Genomic DNA, 17464 nt, shown 5'->3' on the forward strand with positions numbered 1-17464 from the left:
CAGTTTCTAAGAGGGATAAAGAATATTAAACCTCCAAGAAAACCACCAGTGCCTGCATGGGACCTCAACTTCGTCTTGGAAAAATTAACTCTTCCTCCTTTTGAGCCAGCAGCATCTTCAGAATTGCAATTTCTCTCCTGGAAAACAGTTTTCCTGTTGGCAATTACTTCAGCAAGAAGAGTCTCGGAGATACAGGCCCTCATGGCAGTACCTCCATTTCTCATTTTCCATCAGGACAGAGTCTCTTTAAGAACCAATCCTTCATTCATTCATGCCAAAAGTGATATCCAGGGTTTCTCTAAATCAAGCAATTCACCTGCCTACTTTCTTTCCCAATCCTCAAAATAAAGGAGAAAAGCTTCTGCACACTTTGGACATACACAGGCAATTGCGCTACTACTTGGACAGAACAAAGGCCAACAGAAAGTCTGACCAGCTATTTGTAACTTACGCTGCTGGAGTACAAGGAAAGGCAATTTCCAAACAAACAATTTCAAAATGGATTGGAAACTGCATCAGATTCTGCTACTCTTTCCATGGAAAAGGTGTGCCAGCCAATATCAGGCCACACTCCACCAGAGCTACAGCCACCTCCACAGCTTTTCTAAGAGGGGTGGCTACAAAGGACATTCTAGAAGCTGCTACATGGAGCTCCGTGCATACATTTTCCAAACATTACAACCTGCCTTTATATTCCAGATCCCGAGCAGGCTTTGCTTCTGCAGTCCTGCAGGGCATTTTGGCTACACCATCCTTATCTTAGATCCTACCACCCCCAGCTTGGCTATGGTATTCAACCCATATGTCAGGACTGCAGTTGCATTCTTGAAGGACATAGTACAGTTTTGTACCTACCATAAATGTAGATGTCCGATAGATATGCAACTGCAGTCAGGTTTTCCCTCCCTCCTACCCCTCTGTAATTCTCTTTTTTAGGGTCCACTCCCCCTTTTCAAATTAGCTGGGGATATCTGTTATGGTGTATCTGTTTATTACTGTTTTGCATGTCTGGAATTTTTATCCATTCTCTAAATTTAGCCTTCCTTGGGGGGCACCTGGCATCTGGGGCAAGAAACATTGAAGAAGATGGCGTCGGCTGATGCTTTTATACCCCAGCCGCTCTGACGTCGGGGAAGAGGCGACATCAGCCGACGCCGGACCCAAACTTTGGAATCCGGCCGACCGAAGGGCTGCCTGAGGCAGGACAACCCATATGTCAGGACTGCAGTTGCAAATCTATCGGACATCTACATTTATGGTAGGTACAAAACTGTACTTTTTGTACCTACCATAAATGTAGATGTTCGAATGTTCACCCTGCTGCAGTCCAGGTTACGCTCCCTCCATCCCCTCTGAACTAGCTGGACTTATCCATACCTTTCTATCCTGTACAACCTCTGTGTTGTATTTGCTTGTGACTGAAGGTATTGTTTTATTTCTGCACGTATATATTTTTATATAGCAGTATGTATTGCCTACCTGTTGGGGGCACCTGACATCTGGGGCAAGAAAAACTGAAGAAAATGGCGTTTGGATGACTCTTATATACCCCTGGCGCACTGACGTCAGGGAAAAAGTGGCAGCAACCGATGCCGGACCAAGACTTTCGAACTCTGGCCGACTGCGGGACCGCCTGACGGCAGGATAACCCAAGTGTGATGATTGCAGCAGGGTGAACACTCTAACATCTAGATTTATGGTAGGTACAAAACTGTACTTTTCCCAGTCCTCCCACTGTGCTTCTCACCAGGAAAGAAGGATCCTTCAAATTTGTGCTCTAAACACTGTCACCTTCCATTGTCCTCTTTTGGGATGTGACTGTCCCCTCTGTGTAGCTTCTTGTCTTACTATATTCGATGATCAATTACTTTAAGTACTCCTATGTTGAAGAGCTCATTTTTCCTGACTATCTAAGGTGCCCTTCACCCAATCACTCCTGAGTCCTGTTATTTGGTATATTTGCATGATTGGTAACGCTTCTAGCTGTCCTTATTTTATTAACCCTAGATTACTTTTCTGTGTGACTAGGAAAAATGGTTCTGTAGGTTCAAGGTACTAAATATTTCTTCGTTCATATACACTGTCAGCACCCTGATACGCTGACCAGACTATCCACCTCTTGAGATATTTGGGGATCTTGTTTCCTTCCATTTGGGCATTAGTACTAATATTACAGACATTACTTGCTGTGTTAAATTTAAGAGGTCTCTACATCTTCAGCTTTTCCCCTTTACCTCCTGTATCAACGGAAGAGATTCCCTGACATTTGTCCAGTCAGGAAGAGTTTGCAGTTTAATATACTCCTCTAAAAACTGATTTAATCTCAAGTGGTATGTAAGGAGTCAAGGTTCTGGGTGCATCTTTACCTCTTCATCATTGAGAAATCTGGTACGGGCCATACTGTCACACGCGTTCCCTCCTAGTGCTTCAAGCTTTTGGGTCCATGTCAGCTGCCATTCTTCCAGTTCCTCTAGCAAGATTCTTTATGTGAATCCTTCACTAGACATTAGCAGTACAGTGGTCTTTTCTTTACCAGCCTCTGTCCTTTCCCATAAAGCTCACTCCTGTCTGCAAACATCATGTTCGCTTCTGGATCCAGTTAGACCTGTTTCTGGGAAGGCCATTCCCCTTCCTCCCTCAGCACCACAATGACCATGGATGCTTTCCAAGTTGGGAGGGCATTTTATGGGAAAGATGTTTCAAGGCACGTGGTTTTTCTGGGAGACCAAGTTGCATATCAGTGTCCTAGAGATGAGAGTAGATGTCCTTCTGTTCTCATGTTGCAGTATTCCAAACTCTTGGGTTATCTTCTGCTTGCTGAATGTCTGGCCAGTATACAGAAGCTTGTTGTCACTGCCTGGGGTGTTGGCCTAGGGAGTGTGGGCCATAAGTGACCTCTGCAATGTACTTTTCCTCAGAACTTCTTTGCCACCAGACGAACAAGCTTCGTGCCATCTTCAAGTTTCTAAGATAAGACCACCTGTCCCTAGAAGGCCTGACAGGTTTTACAAAGTCCTTGAATGGGCAACATTTTTCATAAAATGCCCTGTTGCTGACCCTGCCACTGTCTCAATTTGAGCAGACAAGCCATCCAAGTTACTTCCGTCCACCTCTGTCCTACAGACAAGGACAGTAAGTCCATGGAACGCCTTGGTAAGAAGGTGTACATTTCTGCTACCCTGGCCTTTAGGGCAGTGAATTACCTGACGCATATGTTGAAATATATCTTGGCTCTTTTGACCTAGGCCACCAAGCTTTTAACTGACCTTCCTGACTCCTCTTCCAAGGCACAAATCTCCAGTTTAATTTCCCTGTCTTCTCAAGTTACTAGACATTCAATTAGGTGCAGCTATGATGCTGCAGAAGCTTCTGCAAGGTCTACAGCCTCAGCTTCAGTCCTTAGAAGATATTCATGGTTAAGGCTACAACCCTTACCCATACCTCTTAACTGTACAGATTTTTGCAGAATGTCCAGATTTTTGCCTCATATTTTTGGTCCATTTTCCATAAAATTGTGTTTTTTCTGGCAAATTAGTGACAAATCATTAAAGTCTGAAGTCAGAAAATAACTCGCATTTGAGTTTCAGACTTCATGCCCTTCAGAAAATTCATGATGATAAAAAACCTGTTATTCTATTAACGTTCTAAGTTTGTAAGCGCAATATTTAAAAATTTGTCCCTGTTTCTGTGCCTTTGTCCCACTTTTATTTATGGTTTTGTCCAGATTTCTTGCTCTGAGGTTGGGAGGTATGCCCTTACCCAATGATATTAGTCCCAAATTGCTGGATGCACGACTGGATAACTCTGCTCTTTTTGGATCTAAAGTGGCTGAGCTGTTTAAGGCCCTTCAGCAAAAAGGGAAGGAATTGCAGGATTTAAAGCACCTGTTCATCTCCCCTATACCCAAATTTCACAGGAACTATCCCTCAAAGACCCAGTTCATGAGAAGACTCTCTGCCCCAGCTCCCCATGCCAGGACAAGAAAGTGCACTAGGAAACTTAGCAGGCCCTTTTAAGCCTGCTCAAACTCCTGCCCAGAAACCTCCCTTTCAGGACAAGCAGGGTAGCCTGTGACTGCCTGCTTTCACTGACCCCCCCCCCAGACTCCATTCCTCTGTCTTGAAGGCTCTCACTATCTTCCAGTTTGGCAAAACATCACCTCAGACAGGTGGATCCTTTCCATCGTAAAAAAGGGTTACTTTATGACCCGGATCATTTCCTTTTCTCCCAGGAAGATTCCGCAGCCACCCAAAGATCAACTTCCACTTTTCCAGCCAGCCACAGGCATCCTCCTTTCACAAGGAACCGTACAAACCGGTTCCACTGGCAGAAAAAGGAAAAAGATTCTATTCCAGACTCTTCCTATTTCCCAGGAAGGATGGACCTTGGAGACCTATCCTGGATCTCTCTCATCTCAATCTTTTCTTACAGGTACCCACCTTCTGTATGCTTACCCTTCAGACCCTTTTTCCTTTACTGATACCTCAAGGATTTCTAGCCACCTTGGACATAAAGAATGCCAATCTATGGGTCTATATTACAACAGCGAAGAGGCGTTTAATCGAATGCCTCTTTGCTGACACATATACAGCGAACGCACTAAAGCACGAACGCTTAGAACACCGATTTCTTTCCCTAGGAAAGAAATTGGTAGTACTAACTCACAAACACACACACTTTCAAACATTACAGTGTGGGGGGCTCCCCCCACCCCCTTAACTAAATATACCAACTCCGAGATCGCACTACAGTGGGGAAAGGGACAAACACAAGGAGAAGGCCAAGCAATTTCTTTCCCAGGGGAGGAAATCGCTGTTTTGAGTGTTCGCGGTTTAAGTGCGTTCGCTCTATATGTGTTGGCGAAGAGGCATTCAGTTAAACGCCTCTTCACTGTTGTAATATAGACCACTATCTACATATCCCTATAAGGTCAACTATAGGAAATATTTACACCTTGCTGTTGGTTCCGTACATTTTCATTTCTCAGCCTTGTCCTTTGGACTCTCTCTGTGGCTCCAATGGTCTTCACCAAGTGTCTGGCTCCAGTCATTGCTTATTGCAGGGTCCAAGGAATTCACATTTTCCCATACCAGGATGATGACCTGATTCAGGCAGACTGCTCCAGATCCCTACAGACCCAGCTCCACCAAGTGTTCTCAGGCCCGAAGGTACTGGGATTCAACATAAACTTCCCCATGGCCAACCCAAGTCCTTTCCAGGGCCCAAGTTTTCCTAGGCTGCAGGATAAGGACGGATGTCATGAGGGCATTCCTTCCACCCCAAAAAGTGGGAACCCTGAGCCAGTATCTGGCCATCATTCTCAAGGCCACTGCTTTGACAGCCAGACAGTATCTCAGACTACTGGGTCATATGGTTTCCATTATACCCATGCTGCCTCTGGCAAGACTCCACAAGAGGAAATTACAATGGTACTGGAAGTTCACATGGACCCAACATTCACAGCTCTTGGACTTCCGCATCCCATTCCTTCCTTGCCTAAGGAAGGAGATTCTGTGATGGTTGACCCAAGTCGCACTCAACCTAGGACTTTCCAAATGTACACAGATTCCTCATATCAGGTGGAAACACGTGAATGAAATGAGAGCTATCCTATTTGCCCTGAGAGCCTTCTTTCATGCTCTAAAACTAGGTCCCCTGAAATTGTTTACAGACAACACTGTAGTTCTATGGTATGTGAACAAACAGGGAGCAACCAGGTCTTATTTGCTTTGCAGACTTGCTGTCCAAGCCTGGAACCTGGCCTCTCAACATGGACTCTCCCTGCAGGCAGTTTACATCCCTTCAACTCAGAACATTCAGCCAGACACCTCGAGCAGGTCCATGTTACAATTCCACGAATGGATGCTTCACAGGGATGTGTTTCTGGACATTGTCCACAGGTGGGGTACACTACAAATAGATCTGTTTGCCTCACCTCTGAATAGACAGTTGCCACTGTTTTGCACCAGGTTTCCCAGTCAGTTAGCAAGGGCAATGGATGCTTTTTCAATCTCATGGAAGGGAATGTTTCTGTATGCATTCCCCCCATTCCCAATACTTCAAAAAGTGTTGCTGAAGATGCAGCAAAACAAACCCAAAATTTTGCTGGTGACTCCCTTTTGGCAAAGACAGCACTGGTTCCCCCTCCTTCTGCATTTAACCAGGGGCAGTCATCACAAGTTAGCTCATAGAGGGGACCTTCTCACACATGACAAGGGATCTCTAATCCATCCCCTTCTGGAATCTGTGAATCTAACCCTGTGGGTGGTAGAATTTTGATCCCTTCTGGACATCTTTCCACTGAGGACATGCTAACAGTCCTGCAGGAGGCCAGGAAACCTAACACTAGGATATCTAATTTGTCCAAATGGAAGAGTTTCTCCATGTGGTGTCTACAAAGACAGACCCATTTCAAAGTGAGGCCCGCTTAGTGTTGTCCTATCTGTGTGAACTCTTGCAAGCAGGGTTGGCATATTCCTCTGTTAAAGCACACCTTGCTGCTATTTCGGTATATCTGCCTATTGACCCCCCTCCAGCTTCCTGTCTCCTCCAAAGTTATTCCTTAAGGGAGTACTTCACCTCAGGCCCCACAGTAGGCCAGTTCCATCTACAGTGGATCCAAATTTATGTTTTAGAGAAACTCACTGTTTCCCCCTTTGAGCCAAAGTTCAACAGCATCCCGGAGACATTCTACCTGGAAAACTGTACTCCTTGTTGTCCTCACATCAGCTCTGTGTCAGGGCTCCAGGCCCTTGTGGCAACTCCTCTCTTCCTCATCTTCAACAAGGATAGAGTGACCCTGAGGACCAACCCCCCCTTTATGCCAGAGGTGGTCTATGAGCTATCCTTAAATCAAGGTATCCACTTGCTCACCTTTTTTCCTCACCCCCAAAATGACAGAGTCTCCTACATTCCTTTGATCTTCACAGACAACTGAGATTTTACCTTGACAAGACTAGGCCATTAGGAAATAGAGCAACTATTTGTCTCCTTTCACCCCACAGCTCTGGGCAAGGCAGTGATAAAACAGACCATTTCTGCTTGGATTTCCAAGGCTGTTTCCTTCTGCTACACATTCCATGGGAAACAACTCAAGTCAAAAACTAGGCCCACTCCACTAGTGCCATGGCTTCATCAGGGGCCTTCTTCAAAGGACTGGACACTGCATCCATTCTGGAGGCAGCTGCATAGACGTCTGTCCATGCCTTCACCAAACACTACAAGTTGGATCACATTTTCAGATCCAGAGCGGAGTTTGCTAGAGCAGTCCTTAATGGCTTCGTGGAGAGTAGTTCCATACCACCACCACCTTCCTTCCTCTGAGCTTTGGCACTCACCTAAGAGTTTGGAATACTGAAACTTGAGAATAGAAAGACATAGAATAGTTGTGTAAAATATTACCATAACCATAAACGTCCTTCTCTTCCATGTTGCAGTATTTATTCCCTCCCTCCTTCCCCCCTTTTCCATCTAAGCTGTTCCTTTTTGAATGTCACAGGACCTATACAGCTATCCTGGGATTGGGGTCTGACTTGGGCTTTCAGTTCCGAGGAAAGTTACATGCAGACATCACTTTTATGGCCCACACTCCCTAGGCCAATGTCAGATGTCCCACATACCTAGCAGTGACTGCAAGCTTTTGTATATTGGCTAGATGTTCAGGTAGCAAGCGCAGATTAACCCAAGAGTTTGGAATGCTGCAACATGGAAGAGGATATCTATGGTTATAGTAAGATTTTACACAACTGTTCTGTCTGCTAATGTTGCAAACCTTTCAGGAATTTCTCTTTCTCCTTCTTGGGATTATTGCAGTCTACACAGACAACATACCAATGGTGTGGTTCATCAGCAAATGAGGAGGAACCCGCTTCTAGACAGTGTGCAGAGAGGCCATGAGGATCTGGGAATGGACGATCTCTTCAGACCGCTTTCTCATTGCAACACACACATACCATGGTAAACAGACTCAGCAGGTCCATTCTGGTTCCTCGCAAGTGGTCCCTTAGACTGCAGTGGAAATTATCTTCAGCCACTGGGGCCAGCCTTTCTGTCACCTTTAACAACAGATGTATCAAATACTTAGCTCTGATCCCCTCTCCGGTGTGTCACCAGGGTATGGTCTGATTCACAGTTAGCCCCTGGGTCTCCTCTATGCCTGTCCACCTCTTTCTCTGATTCTGAAGTTCCCACAGCAAGCAAGCAGGATGAAGATCTCAGTCATCCTTATTACCCCCTTCTGGCCTTAACAGGTGTGGTTCCCCTTCCTCCAGTCTCTTGAAATACCATCCATGGATATTAGAGCCCACTCAATCTCTTATCACCTCCATCTGAAATTCAGCACCTCAGTCTCCATACTCTCAAACTGACTGCATGGCTTCTGCACTTCCAGTAATACTAAGACAGCCCGGGCTCTTTTCCCTAGTTCATGACATTATCTTGGCCTCCCACAAGGCCTCCACCAAGAAAATAACAGAAACAAATGGAAAGTATTCTCTATGGGCTTCTAAGCAGAATGTGGACCCTTTTTTCAGCACCTACTTTGGCCATTCTTTGATGTTCTTCATCTCACATTGCTGCAGTCCTTACTTATGGGTAGTCCGCTGTCCTCGGTCGGCCCGAATACCAAAGTATTAGGCTGACGTCGGTCATGGGCGCACAGCCCTGACATCAGAGCGTCAGGGTATAAAAGCGCATGACCGACGTCATATCCTCAGTCTTTTTTGCCGCATGGTCCGATGCAGAAGCAGCGTTGCAAGTGCCGTTCGGCTTTCTGAAATTTTTCGTTTTCGGAGTTTCAGACCGATACCAAGTTGGGCTAAGTACCCCGTTGGGGAACATTTTTGTTTTTTCTTGCCTCAGTTATTTACCGGATGTCAGAAAAAGTGAATAATTGCATTTCTTGTGGGAAGCAGATACCGCATAGGGATTACCACGCTTTGTATTCCTTGCTTGGGACGAGCACGACGTAGTTGGGTGTCGGTTTTGTGCTAGGTTTAATAAGCGCACTATTAAGAGAAGGCTAGATTGCGCTAGGTTAGTCTTTGGCAAGCGGTGTAATTATAATATGCCGTCGGATCCTCCGACGCCCGCTTCCACGAAGAAGCGTAAAGACAAATCTGTTAAGCCTAGGCAGGATGATTCGTCCGTTTCGGACGCCGGTCCTTTAGAGACTACAGTGGAACAGGTGGATCCGGCTGAAGTTTCTGTTGAGTCTCAGGGAGAAACCTTGATTTTACAGGATGTGGCCTCACAGGAGTCAGGTCAGGCTGAAGGTGCCTCTCAGGTTTCTATTCTCCCTTCTATGCCTAAGGGGGTTAGGCCTTCTGCTACTGTTTCTAGGGCTCCTTCTAAGGGCAGGTCTGTTTTGCCTTCTTCTGGTGTTAGTTCTGGTTCTTCAGGGTCTGTGCCTAAGAAGCATATGCTTAAAATGGCAGAAGATTTGATTACTTTAATTAGAGGTTCCATGCCCCCTCCTGAGAAGAGGCCCAGGGTAGAGCCAGAGTTGGAAAGTTTGGAGCAGGCCTCAGATAATTCTGAGTCTTCTACTGAAGACATTCAAGATTTTCCTCCTTATTCGGATTCCGATGCTGAGGATTCCACTCCTTCTGCTTCCCCTCCAGAGGATTTTTCATTTTCAGAAACCTTACACTCCATGAGGGAACATTTTAAGTGGGAAGGACAGGATTACTCAGATTCCAGAAAGAGGCTTAGGGAGTTCTTGTTTTTACCACAGCATAGACCCTTGGCTATACCTCCTGTTTTGGATGTGGTTCAGGATGTTTTTTCGGAGGCCTCATTTAATCCAGATTCTATGCCTCCTGCACCAGTTAAACCGGACAGGTATTATAGGGTACCTGAGGCTCATAAATATCTATATAAGAGTCCTAGGGCGGACCCAGAAACTATTAGTCAGGGGCCTAAGGGTGTTAGGGCTTCTGTTGTAAAGAATCCGGTTCCTCTAGATAAGGAAGCTAGAGCTTTGGACAGATGGGGTAAGAAGGTGTATACCTCTTCTACTTTAGCAATGAGGGCTTTAAATTGCCAGTTTCATATGTTGAAATATCAGAATTTCCTCCTTTCTCAGCTGAAATCTAAAGTGGATGCTTTGGCAGAGGGCATAGAGTGTAAAGAATTGCAAGATTTGGTGCATGTTTCTGAACAGGTGGGGAAACATTCTTTGCAGTGTGGCTTTGATGCTTTACAGGCTTCTTCTAGAGTGGCTGCCACTGGTTCAGTTCTTCGTAGGCACGCCTGGCTTAAGGATCAGAATTTATCTGAGCATGTTAAATCTAGAATTCTGGATGCCCCTTTACAGTCTGAAGTTTTGTTTGGTCCCCCTGTGGAGTCTGTTTTAAAGAAAATGGAGGACAAGGCTAAGTCTATGCAGACTGTTAAAGATTTTTTGCAGGTACAACCTCCTAAGTTTAGTAGAAATTGGCCTGCTAAGGGGTGGACGTACCCTTCTTCTGATTCTCAGTCTAGGGGTAGATCTAGCCGTGGTAGGGGCAGTGCTCAGAGTACCTTCCGGCCAAGGACTTGGAGTTCGCCTGCTCAATCTGCTGGTGAGGGTAGGGGCCAGTCCTTTCGTAAACAGGCCCAATGACCTGCATTTTCAGCTGCCAGATTCTTCTTGCCTGGCAGCTCCTTTGGGAGGAAAACTATCTCTCTTCAAGCAAAACTGGCTTTTAGTCACCCAAGACAAATGGGTGTTGGACATTATAAACAAAGGTTACAAGTTTTATTTCCATACATTGCCTCCTTTCAAAGGTATGCCCGACATTCCTCCTCGGCAAAGGATAGAAGCTCACAAACAGGTTTCATTACTTCTTCACATGGGAGCTATACAGCCAGTACCTCTATCAGAAGTGGGTCTAGGATTTTATTCCCGCCTGTTTCTAGTACCAAAGAAAGGGAACACGTGGAGACCGATTTTGGATTTATCTCTCCTCAACACTTATTTGGACATTCCAAAGTTCAAAATGTTGACATTACAACAGCTTTTACCTCTGCTGGGAAAAGATCTCTGGATGGTAACTCTGGATCTAAAAGAGGCTTATCTTCATATTCCTATCAGGGCCAGTTGCAGGAAGTACCTGCGTTTTCGAGCTGGAAATTTACATTATCAGTTCTCTGCATTGCCCTTTGGCTTATCTGCTGCGCCCAGAGTGTTCACAAAGGTTCTGGCTCCAGTGATAGCCTTTTTCAGGATGGAAGGAATACAGATTTATCCTTATTTGGACGATTGCCTGATTATTGCACAAGACAAGGACAAGCTTCTTCAGCATCTACAGTATGTGATGGTAGTGTTAAGATGCCTAGGGTATTCTGTGAACGAAACAAAGTCCAGTCTAGTACCCTCTCAGGACATGTGCTTTCTGGGTGTGAGACTGAATACAGCTTCCCAGATGGCCTTTTGACCCCGGACAAACAGAAAAGCCTTTCACTTTATTTCCATCAAATGTCTCTACAGTCCAGGCTGACTGCAAGGACAGTCCTTCAAGCCTTGGGGTTCATGGCATCTTGTATTCTAGTGCTTCCCAATGCCAAATTGCATATGAGGAAGCTTCAATGGTATCTCAAAAATGTATGGACACAACACTGCCAAGATCTAGACACTGTCATTCAGATAATACCTTGCATTCAGAAGGAATTTTTGTGGTGGGCTCAGGAATGTCACCTAAACAAGGGACTCTCTGTGACCCGACCAGAGGCGAGTCAGATTCTAACGACAGATGCCTCGGACAAGGCTTGGGGAGCACACCTCAATGGAAAATGGGTGCAAGACACGTGGCCTGCCAGACTTCAACATTTGCATATCAACTTGAAGGAGATGTTAGCAGTCCAATTTGCATTGATGGCTTTCAAGGATTTACTTCACCCAGGGCAGGTGTTGATTCTAACAGACAACACAACTGTCATGTGGTACATCAACAAGCAAGGGGAACTCATTCGTACCCTCTTTGCAGACAAGCGATGATTTTGTGGGAGACAGCTCTCAGTTACAACCTCAATCTTCAGGCAAGGTTTCTACCAGGAGCACAGAACTCCTTAGCAGATGTATTGAGCAGACAAATAGTGGATCCTCACGAGTGGAAATTGGATCCTCATGTATTTCAAAAGTTGACAGTGTCATGGGGAACTCCAGACATAGATCTGTTCGCTTCTCCACTAAATTACCAGTTGCCAAAGTTTTGCACAAAAGGTTTCATCCCACAGCTTGGAAGGTGGATGCTCTGTCATTCAGTTGGAACAATCTTCATGTATATGCCTTTCCACCTCTACCTCTTCTGCCCAAGGTTCTCTTGAAGGCCAGACAAGACAAGCCATCCATGATTCTGATAGCACCGGATTGGCCTCGACAACACTGGTACCCACTACTGAGGAGTTGGGCGAGAGCCTCCATGGCCTCTGCCTTTGATTCCGCACCTTTTGTCTCAGGAGGGCAATCACTTTCTCAATGTCAGAATTCAGTCTCTGCATCTAACAGCCTGGCATATTCTGTTTTAGACTCTGGAGGTTCTCAGCTTCCACAACAAGTTTTGAATGTTATTTTGGAGGCCAGGAGGCCTAGTACAAGGAAAGTTTATGCTGATAAATGGAGGAGATTTTTTATTTGGAGCAAAGGGAAGGACTTTGATGTTTCCAAGCCTAATTTGAGTGCTTCTTTACAATATCTTACTGAGTTATTGGACAAAGGTTTGTCCTTCTCCTCCATAAAGGTTCATGCTGCAGCCATTTCGGCTAATTATGACTGTGACCCTCCTTTATTCTCTCAACCTTTGTTTAAGCAGTTTCTCAGAGGGGCAAAGAACATAAGACCCCCACGTAGAGCTCCTACTCCTGCTTGGGATCTCAATTTTGTGTTGGAAAAGCTTACTCTACAACCTTTTGAGCCTGCAGCTACTGCCGAGTTAAAGTATTTGTCATGGAAGGCTGCTTTTTTGTTGGCCATTACTTCTGCAAGAAGGGTTTCTGAATTACAGGCCCTTATGGCAGTGGAGCCTTTCTTGATTTTTCATAAGGATAGGGTATCTTTGCGTACTAATCCTTCCTTTATGCCTAAAGTGGTTTCTAGTGTGGCCTTAAACCAAACTATTCATTTACCTACTTTTTATGCAAATCCCCAAAACAAAGGGGAGAAGATTTTGCATACTTTGGATATTCACAGGCAGTTGCGTTATTATTTGAGCAGAACCAGGGAGTTCAGACAGTCTCAGCAGTTGTTTGTTTCTTTTGCTTTGGGTTCACAGGGTAAACCTGTTTCAAAACAAACTATTTCTAAATGGATTGGATTTTGTATTTCTTTTTGTTATTCACATCATGGTAAGGAGATTCCGGCTGGAATCAGACCTCATTCCACTAGAGCTACTGCAACTTCTACTGCCTTTCTAAGGGGGGTAGCTACAAAGGATATTTTGGAAGCAGCCACTTGGAGTTCAGTACATACTTTTTCTAAACATTACCACCTACCTCTTTATTCTAAGTCTAGGGCTGGATTTGCCACTGCAATATTACAGGGCATTTTAGCAGCTCCTAATGCTTTATGATTTTGCCAACCTCCCTTTCCCGTTGCTTTGGGATTCTACCCATAAGTAAGGACTGCAGCAATGTGAGATGAAGAACATAGTACAGTTTTGTACCTACCATAAATGTAGATGTTCGAAGATCCACATTGCTGCAGTCCAATTTTCCCTCCCTCCTTCCCCTCTGTAGCTTAGTATGGGTATATGGTTTGGGTGATGGCTGTAGTTGGGCATATCTTTTGGGAAGGTACTCTGTTTTTTGGCTGTGGCCTTTCTTTTAGGGCCTTCTGACATCTGGGGCAAGAAAAGACTGAGGATATGACGTCAGTCATGCGCTTTTATACCCTGACGCTCTGATGTCAGGGCTGTGCGCCCATGACCGACGTCAGCCTAATACTTTGGTATTCGGGCCGACCGAGGACAGCGGACTACCCATAAGTAAGGACTGCAGCAATGTGGATCTTCGAACATCTACATTTATGGTAGGTACAAAACTGTACTTTTTCTCGCTACTCTTTTAAAGGAAGGGACTAGTTTTTTTTTTACTGTTAAAACTTTGGCAGCCATTCCATGCTGGAAATTAATCTTTCTCTCTGGCATCTTCCATATTATGCAAAGGTTTCATGAAGGGAGTTTTCCTCTTTAGACCTCCAGTTAAAGGATCCCTCTCCTTGGGATCTGACAGGGATTTTTCAGGGTTTAATTCAGAAACCCATTGACCGGTGGACGGATGCAATATGAAATTTCTTTCTTGGAAAACCATTTATTTTGTTTATTAGCTATCACTTCAGCAGAAAGAATTTCTGAGCTTCAGGCCTTATTGGCTAGGCCTCCTTACATTATTTTCCATAAGGATAGGGTTTCTGTACTAATCAACCCTTCCTTTCTGCTTAAAGTAGCCATGGAGACTAACGTTAACCAGGCCATACAATTAACCAGTTTACTTTCCAAACTTTACCAGTAAGGGCGAATATATGCTCTATCTTCTTGATGTTCACAGTTATGTTTTTATCTTCACAGAACAAAACAGTACAGGAAGTCTGATCAGCTGTTTGTATCTTTTTCCCCTAACTGCTTGGGTCAGGCAGTTACTGATTTGTAGTTTGCTGATTTATTCTAAAAAAGGGTTGGGGTTTCCTTACCCTCCTAGAGCTCAGTCCACTAGCTCTATGCCTACTTTGTCTGCCTTTTTCTCAAGAACTTCCACTGACGACGTCTACACTGCAGCTACTTGGTCTAAGATTCATACCTTTGTTAGTCATTACAAAATTAGACATGGTCTCCAGAAGCAGAGCTTGCTTTGGTTCGACAGTGCTCTGGCATGTCCTTGCTTGAGGGCATCCAGAGATTTATGTAGATTGAAAAGGACAACATCAGATTTAGAAGTTTTATGTACTCATTCTTCCTCACCTTCCTTACCCAGCCATCCCCTGGCCTTCTCATTCTCAGAAGGATATTTGATGATGTAGGAGCTTGCACGTTCCTGATTTTATCCTTATGTGGCTTGTCTTTATAAATCAGTAGGCATCAAACACAATCTGAGGAGTTTGGGGATGGTGTAGTGCATTATGGGAAGAGGGAGGAGCTCGAGACTAGGATCTAATGTTTTGGAAATGTGGCCAAGTCGGGTCAGATCAGAGACCCATTCGTGAGGAAGAATGAAAATGGACAACACAGATGCCAAGTTATGATAAGTATATAACTTCTAATTAATTAGCATGCAACCATCTCTGAAGTTCCCTACAGTCAGACAGGTATTGACTAGTTAACAGTAAGTGAAAATGAAGAGTGAGAAAGTAGTTGTATTTCAGTTCTGTTGTAATTCTACACTTCCAGGAGAATGTTCTTTAGGAAAAAAAGTCCATAAGGTTGTGCTGCTCACTAACAGTCCTATCAGAGATGGTAAAGGAACCTTTCGTTTGAAGTAGGAGCATGTCACCTTTGGGTTGGGAAGCCCTGTTACGTGAAAGCCTACTGAGAATTATCTTTATTGTGCTGCCATTGAGTACCTTGATGAGTGGCAACTGGACTTCCATAAGTAAGCAGTCAACCCTTTATCCACTGAATACTGTTGTTTTTAACAGTTTATTTCAAGTTAGACTTTGTAAGTTGCTGTCTTGTCTTTGGATTCTTTAAGTAATTCACTTCTGCAAGAGACCATTATTTCCCACTTTGGAGGATATCGTAAAATTTATAGCAGTCATGAATGTTAAGTTTGCTCTCTATCACACACACACGTTGGCAAATTTGCCATCTTAAAATGTTAAGAAAGCCTGCATATTATGTACATTACATCTTTGTGGTGTACTAATTTTGTATTTTTTGACAGGTTATTGCCGACATTCTGGAGTGGGAGTCATTCATTAACATATTTTGAAGTTTCCTGTCCTTTAGCCCTGAAGAAGAGGAGGTCATCAAACGTGAAGGTACTTTCCCCATTGTTAATTGTTTTTTGCATTTTACTTGATTGATAACACTAGGTTGACTCTTTTCTCTCTCTGTAAATAAATTGTTATGCTTTTAATTCATGCTACAGAAGCCAAAGATAACAGCCATTTTGGTAAGTAGTTGTTAGTTGTATAACATTTTATCACTTAATAATTGAAAGTATCCAGCATTTGGGAGTTTATTTTCCATTTATGTTATGTACACTTTTTTGATGTGTTTACCTTCTCTGTTTATCTTAACTCATTCCCTCCCATACAGGTCTTTTGAGTGTGTACCTTTAACTCTCAGCAGGTGTGGCTTGAGCTTTTAAAAAAATGAAGTGATCATCTTGCAGTTCTAACAAATACTCATTGACAGAGGTCAAATATCAATGCACTTGTGTTTACCATCATGTATATTTCAAGATCAAATGTGCTGATAACTTGTATGTAGCATGGTTTTGGAATTATTAATGCAAATATGAGCAAGCAATATTTGATGCCTAGAGGCACAGTAGGAGTTAACTGCAGAAATGACTGGAGGAGCACTCGGCTGTAATGAGTTAATATAGTCAAATGCTGAATGATGTATAACGCCTGCGATGTACTTGCAGTAAGATGCTGCTTGTTCAAGCAAAAGAATGTTAAGAATCGGGGACCTAAACCTTGTCACCACAGTAAACAGAACATGCTGGAGGGATAGATTCCCCTACTCTGGAACATGTTACCCCTCTATGTCAAGCAAAGTTCCTCATTAGCACTCAAGAAAAATCTTGATGAGTGGATGGGAAATAGGAAGTACACCCCAGGGATCACTTCTGTGGCTCTGGTCGACAGGGGCGCAGGAAAATAACTTTCTTGGGTGGTGTAAGCCAGAGAACCTTGTTGGCTAGGCTTACTTAGGCCCTTGGGCCGATGGCCTAGTACCTGCCTATGAACCTATGTTTGGAAGATAAATCATGCCATAGGAAGGAATGGAGGTACTGGTGATAATTATGGAGATGGATTTACTAGTTGGCATTCATCTAGACTAATTTGTAACCATCCAGGATGTGAAGTATGAAATTGTAGTAGTACAATTTTCATATATGGAGCTCAAATCATCAACAAGAGAGTGGTGATCACACTTGATGACTTCAGTGTGCTATATGTAGAATGGATAAATTAATTAGAGATGCTCTGGAATTAGAATTCACTCCTAGGACTCCTAATATGCTCAGCCATTTTTTGGTCTTTGCATTCAGAAACCATCTTGAGTTGCGTTATACAGCAGTTGGGTCTAGGCAGTGTCTCATTTCTCCCTCCGTTCATTCCCACTGTTTATCAGGAACAGAGCTCATGAACTTCTCCCATTGCTGATTGGTTGCTCCAGCTGTGTTTTTTTGTAGTATTTTTCCTTTTTTTAACTTGCTCTTTCTATCTGTGAAAGTGTGAATGTGGCAAACGGATTCCCAATACAGACAAAAGACACTGTGTTCATTTGTCTGTGGCCATAGTACAACTCTTATCATTGGA

General features: G+C 44.0%; 1 protein-coding gene across 3 annotated transcripts in view; it reads left to right on the forward strand.

The window, feature by feature from the left end:
* ZNF711 (zinc finger protein 711) overlaps positions 1-17464 on the forward strand; it is a 1503904-nt gene that overhangs the window by 200244 nt on the left and 1286196 nt on the right. For 2 of the 3 annotated variants that reach the window (XM_044057135.1, XM_044057133.1), the window contains exons 2-3: positions 15853-15949; positions 16060-16083. The gene's annotated coding sequence lies outside the window, so the exon portion shown is untranslated. The remainder of the gene's footprint in view (positions 1-15852; positions 15950-16059; positions 16084-17464) is intronic. The other variant, XM_044057134.1, reaches the window with a different exon arrangement.

Source organism: Protopterus annectens, chromosome 15.part0 (genome assembly GCF_019279795.1).
Source record: "Protopterus annectens isolate FY-2018-M chromosome 15.part0, PAN1.0, whole genome shotgun sequence".
Lineage (NCBI taxonomy): Eukaryota > Metazoa > Chordata > Ceratodontiformes > Protopteridae > Protopterus > Protopterus annectens.